Below are 15,535 nucleotides of genomic sequence, written 5' to 3' on the forward strand. Positions count from 1 at the left end.
AAACAAAAACAGGATGGGCCTCATTACAAGTCAGGTGGAATGGGTTAACGGGCTCTGCTAATGGTGGCGGGCCCATTAACACCATTCTGCCTGATTACGAGGTCCCCTCGCGGGACCCGGTAAGGACGCCAGGCGTCCTTACCGGGTCCCGCGAGGGGAAGAGGGAGCTAACAACGGGCCGGTCGTAATCGGCCCGTTGTTAGCTCCCTCTCCCATTCCCATTGAGCCCTATGGGGGCTCAAATGGGAATGGGGAAGGTCCGGGTCCGGGTTCCCAGAGGGAGGAATTACCGGGACCTCCGAACTCGGAATGGCCCGGTAATTCTCCATTCAGGGAACCTGGTAAAGGAGCCCGGTTTGGCGGCAGCCATGGAGCTAATAGCTCCATGGCTGCCGCCAAACACGTAATGAGGCCCGATGACTTTCAATTTCTGAATAGTCTCTCAGCCTCCATTTCTGCAAAGCACCAAGACCGATATATACATGAAGGTTTTTTTAGGAACAGGGGCCCTGTGTCTCTGTCAAAAATGTCCTTATTTGGTCCAAATCCGCCCAGCGGTTTTCGCCCTATGGCAGTTCAAAAACTGCATCTTTTCTCTATGGGAATAGGAAAATAAATGGGCTGATAACTGTGGTGTTTTATAACGTATTGCTCCCAAATGTTGTTCTTGTGGTGAACAGTGGTGGGGGGGACCGGTGGGGTTTGTTTGTAAAATTTCGTCCAAATCCATCCAACGAGTCAAAAGTTATTAGCAATTGAATTTTAGGGAAGAATTGCTGCTTTTTTCATTTCTGAAAAGCCTCTCAGGCTCTTTGCTGCAAAACACCATAGAAGATATAGCCATTCTTTTGGGAGCAGGGGGAACCCCATTCCCAGTCGAATATTTTTAAAACTCTTAGATGGATTTACCCCAAACCTGACTCCAAACTCAAAGTTGTTTCTCAATTGGTCCTATTCCATCAAGCAGTTTTTGCGCTTCGGCTTAACAACATTTTGACTTTATCTCTATGGGGAAATGAAGGAGAGTATGCCAAAAGAAGCATTCATTTACATTATTTCCCAAATGTGCCAGTCTGCGGGCCACGTGACAAATTTTTTGTTTGAAAATATCAGTCAAAAATCTGTCCTGCAAATCAAACGTTATTAGCAATACATTTTCGGCTTTCCTATGGAAATGTGTATATATTATAAGGGGGTGGTTGCCTCCCTATTCTTATGGCAAGTTTGGGCTGGCTGAGGACCAAGTTCAGAGCTTGATTATAATAGAAAATGCAATCAGAAATGAAACTTCATTACACAAAACTAATGGTGTTGGGGTAATGTGAGAGGACAAGGGAGGGAAAAAGGACTTGAGGGGAGTGGGTGAGCATGGCAAGAGGAGGGGGGCACTTGATGAGTGCCTGGGAAGGTAGGGAGGAGTTTTGGATTTTGCATGCTTTTTACAGATAACCGCAGGTATCTGTGGGTGCCTACAGATAACCACATTTAATGGTAGTACTTGGCTAATATAATGGCGGTTATGGGAAAAAGGTTTTAAAAAAGAGAAAGTTAAAAAATGTGGATAAATACAAAGAAAAGTGGGGAACATTTGCAGTGGACATGACCGAAGACCACGTCTAGTGGTCTGGTGGCCGAAGGCTGTGGCCATCTACTGGGTCCAAAAGAAACTGTCATCATCATATTAACAACAATTCAAGTTTACAATCCGTCCTTCCTCAAATGAAGGGGCATGACTTGAGCCCCAGGACTATTTCTGGTATGTATATCCCTACTAGGGACCCTGAAGCTGATCTTACTCCCGTTCTGAGGTAAATTGGGATGTATATAACCTCATCTTTCAACCAAGCTTCCACCAGTGGATAGGGTTTTGGATCCCTGATTGGCCTTCCTTCTTGCAGCTACCACTGGTGCACTTATAACAATGTTGAGGTCCCTTAGAGTTGAGGCTCCAGTGCCTATGTAAGATAGTGTCAGGGGACCCCGCTCAGACAAAACTGTGCTTCCACTAGTTCGGTTTGATCGTATTTGGGTCAGTCTTTGAGTCATTACAGACCTTCTCCTCTGCTTGCTTTGATTGAGGCTGGAGGACCCCAATGCAGACATCTGTTATATGCTTGTGCACACTCACTGCAGCTCCTTTGATTTGGTCTGCAAGAATAAGCTGAAGCAGATTCTGTATAGCCACCAGTTCTGCTAAAACAAGATTGCAATTGCTTCCCATTCCCTTTGGACGTTCCTCTTCATCTTGGTATTTAACAACAGTGAGAGGCGTTCCAGGGGAGACAAGAGTGACAAGGGAGTTGGCGCACAGCAGGAGTTCATTCTGGGTCTGCATGACACTCTCCTCATTTATGAGATCTCTTTTGGCAAATTGGAGAGCTTGTCATGATGGGTGGCTTCCCTCCGCTTTATAAATTCGTTTGCTGAGTGCTAGGCGCCATGGTTTGATCTATGTTTTTTCCAGCCAAATTTTGTTTATTTACAGGGGGATATAAGACAGTGGCTGTGTCATAAGCAGTGTCATTGTACAAGTCCCCTGGATCTTGGTTTCAGTGAAGCTGTTGGGGGCTACATGTGTAGGAGAGGGATTAGTTTGCTCATAGCCTCCTATATTATCCGTTCTCATGTTGTCCCTCCCCAAAGGGCTGGATAGGTCCTCAGGCATGGTGTCCTCAGCCATGTTATTTGACTTGGTGTCCATTGCCCCATTTTTCCCCATAGCATCCAGATTACCCCCAAGGAATTGGTTGATCTCCTTGATAAGCATATTTGCTTCACCTGTGACCATGCATGGCAGCGCACTGGAATTATCAGCATTGGAGCCTGACACAGAGGGCCCCAACAGTTTGCGTCTTACAGTTAACATCTTATGTTTTTGATGGACAAGCATCACAGGGTTGCGTTGGAGGCAGGGGAACTCTGGATCCTGCATGGTGTCAGGTGGCTGCAGCTATTACCAAGTCAGCAGAGTTAGTTGGATGGGTTGGATGGGGATGCAGGGGCACAGTTTACCACAGTTTAGCAAAATCAGGCTCCTCCAAGGTAGCAGGTGGATACAGCTTTCCATAAATTACTGGGCCGCGTTGAATGTGGGCCAAGGATCAAAGGGTACAAGGGGGCAACTAACAGAGTAAAAATGGCCCGGGTCGTGAGGGACACTTTCTCTCACTGTAACAGATGTTTGGTGAGCCCCCTCCCGTTGCAGTGTCAATCTTGACAAATGGACTCTCACCCCCCCGCAGGCACCAAACACCCCGTGGGGGCACAACACCCAGGCCCTTGACCTGCCCAAGCGGAGGCAGTTGGAACAGTTGGGGGCATGGCCTCCATGGTATCTCAGTACGGTGGCCCTCCCCGACCAAAAATCAGCAAAGCAGAGAGTAGGTGCATGGCACTATACCCGTGCCCTTGACCCGCATCCACTTATATTGGGGGAACAGGTACAGTGGCCATGGTCGAATGCTAGTGGCCTGGTAGTGTTTCAAATATACAGTGAGCACGGTCAAAAGCCTGTGCTCTCTTGTCAGGGCCAAAGGCCCTGGCTAGCGCGCTCGAAAGGCATGTATAGTGTCCAGGGCCGAAGGTTATGGCCACTTCGTGGGTCCAAAAGAAACATATTCAGGGCCCAGGTGTAGTGGACGCAGCCAAAGGCCATGGCTAATGGCCTGGTAGTGTTTCAAAATATACAGTGAGCACACCTGAAGGACGGTGTCCTCTTTCCCCCTCCCTACCACTGGCCTGATGCATTTCATGCTTTTCCCCCCTACAAATTTTATGTTAATCTTCTTGTAAAAATCACCTCTGTGATTATATACTCGTATTAAAAAAAAAATTTAAAAAATTAAAAATGTTTTCACTTTTTGTTTTTGTCCTAGCCACTGCTATTCCCGTAATAACTGCAGTTATCTGTCCATCAAATCTGAAAATGGGTGGCGCAATTACCCCTTGTACAAATACCGCTGGCGGTAATAGCATTGAAAATGCCCATACCGCCCATTCCGCCAGCACATTCACCTCCAGCTCAGAGCTGGAGGTGCATGTGTCGAGGTAGGGCCATACTGCGGTTTAGGCAGAGCGATACATGTGGCGTTAATAGCTTTACCGCCACATTTTCCCAGTCCACACCCCTACTCCTGATGAGCCCCTTTGTCTATGACCGAATCCAGAATGGAAATTAGTAGGGTGGCAAGAACATGTAGACTGTGTAGTTCAACAATGATTTCATAACGAATAGACATGTTTTATCTGATTGCCCTAAATCAAGAAAGGAATACTCCAGGCATTTTGGGGAAATTTGGAAAGGATCCAGAAGGTATTAGTGAGTGTTTTTGGTCTTGGTGTCTGAGTGGAAGGTTAAACACACTGAACATAGCACTAGTTAACATGTATGTTTGCATATTTTTTATGTTTGTGTCTTAATGTTTTAAGTGGGTTTCTTGTTTTATTAGGTGGATGCATCGATTTTCGTTGATTTGATTTATGTGAAAATGTGAATTAAAACAAATATATAGCATGTAACTGGGGGCCAGCACCCAACTCTCCCTTCTCAGTGTTGTACTCAGTCTTTACCCTCGGTGATGGGTGAGGATTACCAGCAGTGTAGCGCTGCTCACATTCAGCCTTGAACTACTTTAACATGTTTTATTTTTTTTTAAAAGGAGGTGAGGGATGCACTCTAGAAAACCAGTTCAGTCGGCTTGACAGTCCGGTGATGTATTCCTCCTGGCATGCTGTCAGGCCTTAGCACTCCCCAGAGAGGCTAATTTGTTCAGGTTTTACTTGTTAAATCAACACTACAGTAAGTGAAAAGTATGCGTGCAGAGAATTATGGTTGCTGTATTATGTGAAAGCCAGCCAGGGCCCACATCTTCCTCACTACTCAGTCTCTAAACGGTAGGGATTACCAACAATGTGGTACTCCTCAGTCAGGCCAGGATAACCGGGGTGCAGCCCCTCTGCACCCCGGAACTCCTTTAACAAGTTTTCTTTTAAAAAACAGGAAGGTGCATACTCTGGATCCTAGCTGCAGTCAGCCCCACAGTCTAGTGATGTTCTCCTTCTAACACACTTTCATGCCTCAGCATTCATCAGGTAGGAATATCAGGTCAGGTATTGATGATTAAATCCCACTTCAGTATGTGAAAAAAGAGTGTCCAAGGAATTTGTATTTCTGTAGCATGTAAAACCCAGGCAGTATCAACTCTTCAGCATTATTCCGTCTTGTCCCACTCTCGATGTTGGAGGGTAATATACAGATATTTTCAATGAAAAGATTTTAGGATGTGATGACCATCTTAACTCAACACTCGCCTTCAGTACTGTCCCCCATGATAAAATGTTATATACCATGGTAAATTCCTTTGGTGATATCATGTATGTGCTCATGGGCTTTGCAACAAAGGGTGGGGGTCAAGTTAAAGTGGTCATAACTTCCCACACTATCTGAATTTTCGATGGTTTTGTTGTTATAAATCTGATCACATTAACTCCCTCTAAACAAAATTGTTTTCACAGAATTTTAAGGCTTTTGTTATACTATAGTTTATTTGGGCCTACTAATCATGGTCTTCGTCGTAGCCTCTGTATATGTTGTACACATTATTTTAAAAGAGGGAAGGCCCGGGTCATGTACTTTGGCCATGGCCAGTAGCCCTGGCCTACCCGCTGAGGCCCATAACTCTCTAGTAACCTCAGGATCCACTGCCCTTCAGCCTTTTCCCAGTAGCCCACTAGACCTGATCATGGCCTCAGGGTTCACTTGCCATGGCTGTTTCCATTGTATTCCACTGGCCACATTTGTGTCCATTGTACATTTTGCAATAATCAATCCCAAAAGTCCATTGTCCCCTGCCTAGTAAATGTGATCTGTGCAGGTGTAAAATACTGTCTCAAAGTCTATTTGTCCCTCTTCCCATTCCTTCAATAATCATTCCCGAGTATGCTAATTCCCAGGGCAACGTAATATTTGCTGATTCCCTTGTAATAGCAAAATGCTTGAAAATGAAGATGTCTTTCTCCTCCTCACTGACACTCACCATGTGATCCCCCTCTCCTCTTTTCTTGATCACTCCACTCCCCTGCATTGTATTTTCCCTCCCTGGCCTTCTCCCATTACCGCCTTTCACTCTTCAGTTCTTGTGGCACATTTTCTTTTGCAATCCCATCTAGTGATTTTACTTTGGTAATCTTGTGAGGTTCCCCAGGAATCCCCTGGTAACACTTGAAGATTTAAGTCTTCCCTGTACTTACTGCTACTCACAATGTGTCCCGCTCCGCTTTTCTTGGTCCCCTCAAACCCTCCATCATGTTTTCCATACGTGACCATCTCCCATTACCACTTTTACTCTTTGGTTCGTGTGACTCACTTTCTTTTTCCAGCACATCTTGCAATGTTACCACTGCAATCTCGCGAGATTCCCCCGGTATTCCCCAAATAAGCTGAAAAATTCAACCCAACACAAGCTCCATAGCGCACATCCCAACCCCACCACTTCAGATGTTGTCCTCTTTCCCTCGCCCAACTGTAGCTTTATGTGAATACACCCCTTTCTCTCCTCCAAATTGCATGTTGAGCACTTTTAATTTAACATGTTCACGTCCCCATAGTATTATCCCATTGCATCGAGCAAAACGTGGCTTTTAATCTCTGAAAAGCCTCTCACCCTCTCTGCTTCAAAGGAACATGGGAAATATATTTAAAAAATTTGGGAGCAAGGGGCATCTCCTTCTCTGTCAAAGATTTTGAAAACTACAGGATGAATTTACCCCAAAGCAGCACAATGCACATCTGCAGGGTTTTGTTTCTTATTTTGGCAAACCCGTCCAGCTGTTTTCATGCATGGAGTTTTCAAACAATGCACTTTTACTCTATGGGAAAATTAATTGGACTAGACCGATCTTTTTAATCGTCTTAATATTTGTTTCATCATTTTGCCAATGTTTCCCAAAATTTACAGTTGGGGGAGGGGTGGTCGAGACAACAGTTTTTGGGGGAAAATTTGATCAAAATCTCTCCATTGAGTCACAAGTTATTACAATAGAATTTGGGGAAGAAGGTTATGTACACATGCTTCACCTTAACTATAGGCTGATGACTGCCGTCCTATGATATGTAGTGCCTCTGATAATATTGACAATACTTATTTATTTTTAACAGTGGTTTCCTTATAGAACTGTACATCAACCATTTGTGTATGAACTTATTATGAATATGTACTAATTTATCGATTGGGGAAGATGCAAGAATTAATTCGTCCTGTTTGGATTCAAACCTGGACTGGCAGTTTACAAACAGATCTCAGCAGCAAAATCCCAACTTGCTGAGCTATCTTACTTGATCCAGCGTAATTTGTTCCTGGTAAAGAAATAAGCTACCTGTATCACATTTCTTCTTGCTCCAGTGTTGAATAATACTGTTAAAAACTCGCTGAAGTAACAAGAAGTGTCAGTTCTGGCCTGGGCACTAATGGTTAAGAAAAGTGATGTGATTTGTTTCCTGTCAATGACCCCTAAACCAGAATGAGAAAGAAGACACCCAGCGTTTCGAAGAGCCATAGTTTTGTATACAACTCTATCACAATTTGATGAACAAACTGAGGGACAAATGTCAATTGATTGCCAATAAATCTCTGTCTCCTTTTATCGAAATCCAATCTGAATGAATATTTTGCTTCACGTAAAAGTGTATTACCAGATAGTCGTTCATTTTTTTTTTTTTTTGCTGACACCTTTTCAATTTTCAGTCTGTTTAAATGTGAGATGTATCCAGATTGCATGATTTGAGCTTAGGTCATAATGTAGCTCTGGATATGAGAAATCTATCTTTTTACGAATCCAGAAAGTGTGCAGTGCTCAGGGATGTCACAAAGGTCTGAACTGCAAACAGAAAATTAATTAGCATTGGAGATGAAAATGTAGGTCCAATTTATGGCGTTCTTTACCCATTCCAAGGGCCATACTGGGTGTAACAGCCAGGTAGCCCAAGTTAACGGCCCGAGCAAGCGTCCATTAGCACCCCGGGTTAACAAAGTGGAATCAATGGGTGTTAAAAAAAAGCATTTTCAGTCATTGAACTGGACGCCACGTACGTCCCATTCAATGAGTGAAAAAGCTTTGCCAAGATGGATGCCATGGTAGTAGAAGGTTGTGCTCTATACAGGGCCCCTCTTCCATTAGCATGGAAGCCAGAAAAGGAAGAGGAAGCGGAGCTGCGGATGTAGCGGCATGTAGCGGTGCCGCTACTATTAGGTAGGTGGGGTTGACATAAAAAAAATGGAACAGAAGGTGGGTGAAGATGTCATGCTGCAGAGCTGGCCATCAGGCAGCATGGAACGTGGGCTCAATTGGGATTATCATCCTACGTTTCCTGCCTCCTGATCTTCTCAAAATGGCTCCCTAGTCACCCTCAAATAGGTAGCAGTGGCATAAAGTCAAATAAAGGAGACCGAAAAAGATTGTACAACCTGGATCTTAGGGTCTTGTGTCAACAAAGAAAAACCTATTCCAACATGGTGAGTGAAATGGCCGTGGCCCTAAACATATAACGATTCATTAACCATTGCTGAAGATGCAAAGAGTCTATTCTCTCAACTCTGGCAAATGAGTCACCCTTCTTCGGAAAGAACTTCCTGTAATAAGTGTAAGTTGACAGGCACATCCAGTCAACTCACACAGAAGGATATCAATCATACTTTCATTTCTATTTAGGCCGATTTGTAAAATGCTTGTACACCACAATGTAGTCCCTTGCCAGAGAGATTCTGAGGCATACAGGCTAATCAATGAAGGAAAGATATTGAATAAGTGCAAACTAGTGGCCAAAAGGCATGAAGGAAGGACATGCATGTGACAGAAATCCATTTGCATGAGTAGTAAGTACATTGTGTTGTGGTTAATTCCCTCAAATTGCTGCAGAGCTTGCTAACGCAGGGTCGAATCCCGGCGGGGCCAAACTCAGCCTTTCATCCTTCCGAGGTTGATAAATGAGCACCACACACCGTGGGTAATAATAAGCAGCGCTCAGATACCTGAGGGTTCGTAGCGCTATATAAATGCCAAATTATTATTATTATTATTATTATTGGAGCCCAAACCTCCTGCAGCAGGGTGCTAGGCCCTGAAGACCCTCGCACATGGAAATAAGGCACAATCACCATACAAGAACTGATACGACAGACACGAGGTTCAGTTCCCAAAATCTAGGGTTTATTGCAAAGCAAATATTCTCAGTCGGCCGACTGGATCTCACGTCTCGCAACGTGTGTCATCCAGACCTTGTGAGACGCAAGAGAGCGAGCATTCAACAACAGCATCATATATAGAAAAAAACAAACATACAATCTGTTTGTGACACATCAAAAACCGCCCATAATGTATCTTCTTGAGCTATGCTTCGGTGATGGACAATTATGACAAATATGACACAGTATTCCTTAATCTATATTACTTGGTTTAGCAAAAGTTGCAGTTTGACGGGAGCAGACATGTTTCTTTGTTATGGAGAACATAAAGCTCTTTGTTCGTAGGAGAGACACATTCCAAAGCATGCTATCGTCTAGTTTCTATCCGTGAACTAGGGGTCACCCTGATATAAGATGGGCCCAAAAGTGGGGCTGCTAGAAAAATATAATTCATGCCTTTAACGGCCTGTTTCTGCAGTTTCAGCGAGACAGGCTGGCACCTGGCTTAGTGATTAAATGCCTCTCTGCTCGCCTTCAAGTACTTGTGAGGGAGGAAAACAATGTATTTCTGTACTGCTTGGCATCTCTGTCTGGACGGGTCTCTCAACATGTAGCTTGTGGCCTTGCTTCCAGTTAGAGCAGAACAAAAAGAAATACATTTTTGCAAAGCGTTTGAACAGAAAGGCAAGGAAAGCAAATGGTGGATCTAGAGACAAAATGGACGCTCTATGGTTATGCTGACAATTCTGTATTGGCGATGCAGGGCATATGATGCAATTGGTTTATGGCCAACATAATATACCATCTATGCTTTGGTAGGGTAATTTCTAGACTCACAAGGGGGCGAAACAAAGCCATTGGCAACTATGATCCAAATTGTACATATAAATGTACACACCCATGGCCTGATGGCAGATGAATAAATACACATATATTCCATATCAGGTTCGATATAGTGGTTTATATAAATGCACAATTATACTGGACAAACAAATTTTGAGTTTATTCTATTGCCAACCTGGTTTAACAGTGAATCATTCAAATAACAGTGTTTTGTATGGAACTCTCTGAAACAGACCTTCACCCAAAAGGGACCATTGGCTCCATCCCTGAAAAATCCCTTTATTCTCTGCTCAGAAAGCTTGCCAACTTCAAATGAAAAATGATATACCCTAAAGTTATAAGGTGGGTACGAGAGCCCTTTCATCATAATGGAGAGGTCACACCAGGATGTTCATTACTGGGGCCTATAGTATCCTGTTGCACAGATCACGCTGATAAATCTTGTAGGTATGTTATTTTATTTGTGTTACAATTACATGTACATTTTAAGTAGGTTAGGGGATAGTGACCCATAGGCTCCCACCAGCAAAGGAGCAAGCTCCAACTAACATCTCTGCAATCCTGGGAGGTACACACTTTGTGGGTTTCTTCACAAGCTCATGGCATTACACAAAGCCACACATGTGGGCTCGGGGTGCAGCTGGCATCCCTGCATTCCTAAGTGGTGTAGAAATACTGTCATGCTCCCCTCTGGACTCCATTTCTCCCCTAGAGTTTTTTGAGACATAATATGAAGGGCACACTTCTGTTCCCAAGAGTGTACCTGGCAACACCTTTGGTGTTCTCCTTCTAGTTCTTTCAAGCCTTATGCCCTCTTCAGGAAGGTACTCCCATGTGTTGATGATAGTTCATTGGACATCAGTGCAGGGAAGTCTGGTCCTTGTAGTTGCATGGTTCAGGTATTGTGTTGAGAGCTGACACTCCCCAGTACTGTGGTAGCTGAACCTCACTGTGGGGGATGGCAGGGAAATTCTGACAGTGCAGAATTGGTAAGTGGGGTAGAGTGACGCTGGTGATGCCCCTCTCGAGAGTGGTTCTCCCACGAAAAAGTTTGAAACTCAGGACGGGCCTACTCCTGTTCTCAATGGTCTACCTGACAACTTTTGTGGTGGTCTCCTTCTAGTGCTTTCAAATCTCTCTTTAGAAAGGCATTCCCAGGTGTTGATGATAAGTGCATTGCTCATCAGTGCATGGAATTCTGATTCTTGTAGTTGCAATGTTCAGGTGAAGTTTTGGGAATTGATCCCACCTGTAGGATGTCTGACCCACTAGGCTCTGCCCTGCAAAATCACTGTGTGCTGTTTTCATCAGAAACAACAGGATGGCCGCCAAAAATCTTTATGCGCTAAAAATCTCTGAGAAGTGCGCAGGGAAACCTGAAAAATAGGCCGTCAATCACTTTTTGCCTTTGTCAGTGGTGGAACCGGAGACCACACTACCAAAACATGTCATTGGGCTACCCACACAGTGAAATTGAACTATTTGAAAAGGCAGTGTTGCATTCCAAGAAAAACCCAGAAGTGCTTTAAAATCAGTTTTTCCTTGGCTATTGAAAGTGCAAAATCATGGTTTCCCAAACATCAGAAAAGATCCAACATCCTTGTTGGGTGTTAAACATCACTTTATTTATAGAATCCACCTAAGCACAATGTCAGGAGAAGCACATTTCATCACAAGAAAATCCACATTCAAAAAGGTGCTTGTCTGGAAAAATCTGTCAGATATGGGCGCAGTACCGCCACTCGCCTGTGTCAGAGCTGTCATTTACTTATACTGTTAGTTAAACTTGTACATTAAGATCAAATTGTGGAAAAGAAGAGACTTGCCATCAAAAGCAATATAGGTTGCTACAATTCAATTTCTATGTTTTAAAAAGACTGGAATGAAGAGATCTGTGTGTATATTTGTTGAAAATGTACATTTTATTTTAGAAAAGACAATTTTAAGTCAGTGTTTTAAAAGTGAACTAATTTTAGCCACAGTACTTCAAAGGCACATTCAACAGTTTGCCCCAAACAAAGGAATCTTCCCCCTGCTCTCTGCTCAGGAACTGTCATTCAGTTGTTAATGGAGGTGGGAGGAAATTTTGCTCTGCTTCTCTGGGAGATAGACAATAGGCTTCCTGGACTAAAAGGACATGCAAATACGGGTGTCAACAGAAAACAACTGCCAGCAGGAAGGGAGCCTGGGAGTGCTCTGGCCCAGCCAAACGTTGGAGGTGGGACTAGGCGGATTTGTGTATCTGGAACTGTAGAAACTATCTTTTTGAAAAAAGACTCATAGAAAACTGTGCCAAATGTGTAAAAATCTGAAATTGATAGGTTGTTAATATGAAAATGCTGATCAACGTTAGAAACTACTCTGAACTCTATGCGATGTTCAGAGACAGGACTACCAAAATGTGATAATGCTAGGAATATGAAAGTTTACAGGATTATGCCCAGATGCCATACGCATGTATGGAGAAAAATGTGGACAGATCTGACACTGGCTACCCAACCAAAAGCACGAAAAACTGTAAAATTGGAACTAAAGCTCTCACTGAGTTGGGGCTTGGACGGATACATGCCCTACTAAATCTGTAATGTGAAGATGTATTATTAGCAAGTTGGTGATATTGTAAATATGATTTATGTGGAAAATAGATTTACTGTACAGAAACCAGGGGAGGTATTCCCTGGGTTGTAAAATGCAGCATCACTATGGCACTAGATTTCCTTCTCAAATCAGGAGAGGGGAAATACTTTAACCAATAGGAATCCTAGAGGGTGTGCTTAGTATAATTCAGCCTACCCACCCCTTTGGGAAATACATAAATAGAGACTGCTTAGGACGTAGGGACACACAAATTCACCCATCAACTGATTTACTGGCAAAGCTCTCTGCAGGAGAACCCAGATCCAAGACTCCAGAACTCTGAAAGCAGAAGGCCCAATTCCAAAGCTGAACCTTTCTCAGCTTGGCCTTTAAAATCTTGCAACATGATTTTACCCCCAGACTTCCAAGGGGCACACCAAAAATTGAACAGCCTGGCTGTACTGTTTCTACTTCTTGCCAAGAACTCTTGCCAGAACCCAGAGATCCAAACCAGTAGAGCAGAGTTGTAACCAGATAGCTGTAACCCATAACGAAACCCGTCAGATCCAGTTCAGAGGCCGTGCAGAGACCAAGTTCTGTGCTGAGTGCAGAACCACGGGCCTGAATCCTGTCCGGTGGGCTAGCAGATTCCATTCCAATACCTTTGACCAGATCTTTGACGGGGCTATTCCAAACCATAGCTGGGAGTATCTAGCATAGAATTGTCCATAGCCAATCTCTTAGCTTTAAGTAATCCAATCCAAAACCATTCTAGCATATCCATAACTGCATTGTAGAATCTCTTGTGTCTTTTCTGAATCTTTCCCTCATCCATGTAGTCCTTTGTTAATTGTAGTGGTAAATTCATCTTTGCGTTAATATATTTGCTGAAGAAAGACAAGTGTCCTGGCGGGCAAAAGTCAGAGCAGAGGCGCCGCTGTTCTGGTGGCTGTCCCGTTGGGTACCTTGCATCTTCATAGCCTCCTTAGTGTAAAGAAAATTCTTGTTTGTAATTCAAAAGCGCATCTTTCATTTGAAAATCTTTGGACCTTTTCTGAGAAAAATCGACCTCTACTAAAAGCTTCATAACTTCTGACCGTACATGCTAGAAACAAAATGTAAGTGTCAAATTGAAGCTAACATCCTCAACTTTCAAACTAATCGAAAACCACATTCCGATTCCTCATAGTTTTCCCGCAATCGCGTTTCTCGCGTTTCTCACGCGCTGAAAAGTTTGCCGCAGATTTGCATTTGGATCAATTTCATCACGTGTAAAACAGCTATTCTTTGCATCCGACCTCAGAATTCAGTTTTCAATCTGCTAGTTGTTCAATCATCATTGCTAGTGTTTACCTGAAACTATACAAAGCGGCTCCCACTAGTTTTGAATCCCTTTTAGAGAATAACATTTTCAGTATTTTTCTCATTCATTACAAAACCACATTCAAAAGCATTTGACCAAGTTTTGAAATCATTCCTGTTTCTCTGAGCTTGCTGGCTGGGGGGAATTGGGATTGAATCTGTATTGGTTGAGATTGTACATATATTACATGGCCACGTTAGTGGCCATGTAGTTATGGTTAAGTTGCTGTTTCCATAGGAAGAGCACTTTTTGGGCGGCTTATAACTTCGCTCCCCTTGGACGAATCCTCACCAAACTTTTCAAAAAACGTTTGGTGAGGTTTGGTCCAGGGGGAGCAAAGTTATAGGGGGTCCCAAAACTTTTTTTTCCCATAGACATAATGGGAAAAAACTTTCCTCACGCCCACAGCCCAAACCGCTGGACGGATTTACACCAAATTTGCAGCAGGAGCAGTGGCTTGGTCCCGAAAGCGTGCTTTTTTTATTTGGTGTAAATCTGTCCAGTAGTTTTTTTTTTAAAAAGACAAAAATGTAAGTGAAAAAAATTAGTGATATCTGTGTCCGCTTTGCGGACACACTTTCCTGTTTGCTCCGCGGACAGGACGGGGATTGGGCAAGCGACTTGCGTGATGTCCGCAGACATCTGACGTGCTCTCCCATTGGCTGTAGTAAAGCGTGCAGTGCATCTTATTTTCAGAGATGCGCACCATCTTAGTTTATTGTTCGTATATTGGCATCTGTGGCAAGCTCTGCTGTGACTTCAGACTTCACAAGTGATTATCACAACTTAACAAGATAAAATTCTGATGCGATAAGATCAGAGGACAGAGGGGCCTCTGATGGGGCTGTGTGAGGCTCATGTGGATTACACTTCCTGAACGACCCAGGCTGCTGCAGACTTGCAGGAGACATGCCATCGGTACACAGTGGCCTGCGGAGGACCGAGGAGCGAATATCCCATTCCCCCCACCCTCGCTCATTACCTGTGTCTCCCTCCTGTATACCCCCACCCCCCGCTCATTACCCGTGTCTCTCTTGTTTCCCCCCACCCCCGCTCATGCCTGTGTCTCTCTCTTGTTTCCCCCCACCCCCTGCTCATGCCCCGTGTCTCCCCTGTTACCCCCCACCACCCGCTCATGTCCCGTGTCTCCCTCCAGTTCCTCCCACCCCCTGCTCATGCCCCGTGTCTCCCCTGCTCCCCCCCACCCCCGCTCAAGCCCTGTGTCTCCCTCCCATTCCCCCCACCCCCTGCTCATGCCCCGTGTCTCCCCTGCTCCCCCGCACCCCCGCTCAAGCCCCGTGTCTCCCTCCTTTTCCCCCCACCCCCCGCTCATGCCCCGTGTCTCCCTCGTGTTCTCCCCCACCCCCGCTCATGCCCCATGTCTCCCCTGTTCCCCCCAACCCCCGCTCAAGCCCTGTGTCTCCCTCCTGTTCTCTCCACCCCCGCTCATGCCCCGTGTCTCCCTCCTGTTCCCCCCACCCCCCGCTCATGCCGTGTCTCTCTCCTGTTGCCCCCCACCCCCCGGTCATGCCCTGTGTCTCCCTGCTGTTGCCCCCCACCCCCTGCTCATGCC

Source organism: Ambystoma mexicanum, chromosome 6q (assembly GCF_040938575.1).
Source record: "Ambystoma mexicanum isolate Mex_15411 chromosome 6q, UKY_AmexF1_1, whole genome shotgun sequence".
Lineage (NCBI taxonomy): Eukaryota > Metazoa > Chordata > Amphibia > Caudata > Ambystomatidae > Ambystoma > Ambystoma mexicanum.